A 3,057-nucleotide genomic window follows, 5' to 3' on the forward strand; every position below is an offset into this window, starting at 1 on the left:
GAGCAAGAGAAATAATATTCTTAAGATTATAAACCTGGAAAAGTACAGAACAAGTTGTTACACTTGAAAAAGATCAGGACAAGTTATTACATCTGGTAAAGTACAGAACAAGAAACTTTTACGTAAAATATTGCAGCTAAGGATAAAATTTCAAATAAAATATTTAGATTTAGAAAATATTAGCTTTTATTAAAACACAAAATTTTATTACAAGTTTATTACTGCTATTTGTTATTACTCGTTACTTCTATATAAAATAAAAAATAGCTCAAAATATTTTTTGCACTTTAAAAAAATTCATTTCTTTAATTATTAATTAATTATTAGAAATTTGAAAATAGATTATAAAAAATAATAATAGTACATAATTAGTTAGTATAATACAAAAATTACTGATATATTACAGTAAAATCTACCTACAAGAACAGATTAACAGTAACATTTGCTTGAGTTATTGCCTAAGTCTTCACATTTTTAGTCTTGACCCAATGCCTATTTTTTACATAATAGATTTGTGTGCCATATATACTATTCTACTTTGCATAAAAGCTTAGCTATATTGGTATTTCTGGCTCTCATTTTTAAGTATTCTAGCGTGTCAATATTTTAACAAAATGATAGTGTCTTTTTTTAATTATAATGTTACTTTGTAAATTGAAGTCAAGTAATTTTTAATATTCAAATTTTATCCTTAGCTGCAATATTTTAAATAAAAATTTTCTTGATCTGTATTTATCAGATGTTGTAACTTGTTCTGAACTTTTCCAAGTGTAATAACTTGTCCTGTACTTTTCCAGGCTTATAATCTTAAGAATATTATTTCTCTTGCTCGCATTTTCCCATGTAATCCATGTTTTTTTCTAGGCTATGCTATTATGTTAATTAATAATGTGTCAAATGTGTCAATTAGAGGTGTCGACGATAATTTTTTCCTTACATCAATGATGCCGGTGACAAATATTAAAGTCCCCTTATAGAACTATATTCATAAAAAAGTATAGAACTATATTATCACCCTCAAATTTGAGAAACAAACTCAACTTTTTTCATTTAAAATGTCATTGCATGATATTGATACCATGAAATTCCTCGAATAAAGCTCTATCATTTAAGTTTAATTAAAATATAGTTTGTTCTTAAAATAAAGAAGTTAATTAGACTTAAATCCCATTTTTTGCCTTATTAAAATTTTTTTTTCATGATATTTTACCTCACAACTTTTTTGATAGAAATTTTTGTTGCATAGGAGCAAAGCTATGAAATTTTTCTTGCTTTCTTTTTTCAGTGAAGCTACGATAAATATATTTTGCTTTTAAAATAAAAAAAAGTTATTTAGATCTAAACTTGATTGGTAGCATTAGTTACTCTCCTATAACGTTGCTATGTGGTAATCCATATAGATGAAATGGTGGTATCAGATGATTTTAAGATTTTAAGAAGAATGTTCAGCAGGTACAAAGTCTGACGGCCGTTTCGAGAATATGTAGGTTGAGAGGGGCAAATTATTTCCAACCATAACAATCATCCACATTTCTATCAAAAGTAATTTGAGAGGATTTACAAAGTTTTTTTTTTAAATTTAATATAAACGTAAGGATTTTTAAAGAATTTTAAAAATTCGAATGTTATATCGAAAGATATATATCAGGCTATTGATATATAATACGATCTGAGTTTACATGTTTAAAAAGATTATAAAACTATTGATAATAGTGTTTTAAGATGGATCCATATGCACAAAGAATAAATAGGTTAAAATCATATGAACTAATTATTTTTGAAAAAAGATTTAAACGTTGATAAATATTTGTGTCTACAAAGAATTATGACATCTGAAATCTTATTAAGTGAATTTTCTTTTATTAGTACGGAGTATATTGATTGATTCTTTTGTGCATAATTTACAATTTCTATCTGGATAACCGATTTACATTCACCATGTGCATCTTTTAATATCCTTATTGATTTCTAATACGGATATACAACCTCATAAGATCTCATGCAAGTACATTTATGATTTATATGTATTTATACATTTTAAAACTATATCATATATATATGAGTGCCCCTATGTATGCTGTGAAGTATTCCGATGCTGTGAAAATATATTGAGGGATTAAGAAATTCGTCCTCTCTTTCTTGGTTTCATATATATATATATATACTATATATTTGTGAAAAGGGCGGAGGTTGTCTCACAAGCAGTTGTGCAGGCAAAAGTGTTAGTAAATGTGGTCGGATTGACCTGAAAATTTGCACACCTATGATAAAAGTGCTGAGGAGTTTGCTCAATTGAAAGGCATGCCCTCTAGGGCAAAGTTCTTCATCTTTAAAATGTCGCCCGGGTAGACCCGAATAAAGTCAGGTTATAATACTAGTATATGAATATATATATATAATTGCATAATTAGCATACATAATAAATTTAAGTGTGATGGGCTGCTCATTTCAACAGGTGAGATGGGCAACTTGTTATATTGTAATTAAATAATTATGTATGTTAATTACCCATTATATGAATAATGTATTTATTCTTTTGAAATAGCTCCCGAAATAATTAAATTATTAATATGTTTAATGCATGGTTTTCTGCTGCTTAATATTCTAAACAGGTTGCTCTCAACTATCGTTTTAGCAGATTCTGTACAGACATATCAGTTTTTTTTTAATTCCATCAATCTTTAGTACATTGTAATAACGTATTGTGCTCATAATTGAGCTCTTAAACACATCGGATATATTTTATGATGTTTATACATGATCTCAATGTAAAAACATATAAATATACACATGTATATATACATATATACGTTATATTTGTGTGTATATATATATATATATATATGCATATGTATATATATGGACATATATGTGTGTGTGTGTATACGTATATATGTATATACATATATAAATATATATCCATATATATATATGTGTATATGTGCGTGTATATACACATGTATGTACGTATATATATATACATATACATATATATATATATATATACAGATGTGTGTGTAAGTGTGTGTGTGTGTGTGTGTGTGTGTGTGTGTGTAT

Source organism: Octopus bimaculoides, chromosome 4 (assembly GCF_001194135.2).
Source record: "Octopus bimaculoides isolate UCB-OBI-ISO-001 chromosome 4, ASM119413v2, whole genome shotgun sequence".
Taxonomy (NCBI): Eukaryota; Metazoa; Mollusca; class Cephalopoda; order Octopoda; family Octopodidae; genus Octopus; species Octopus bimaculoides.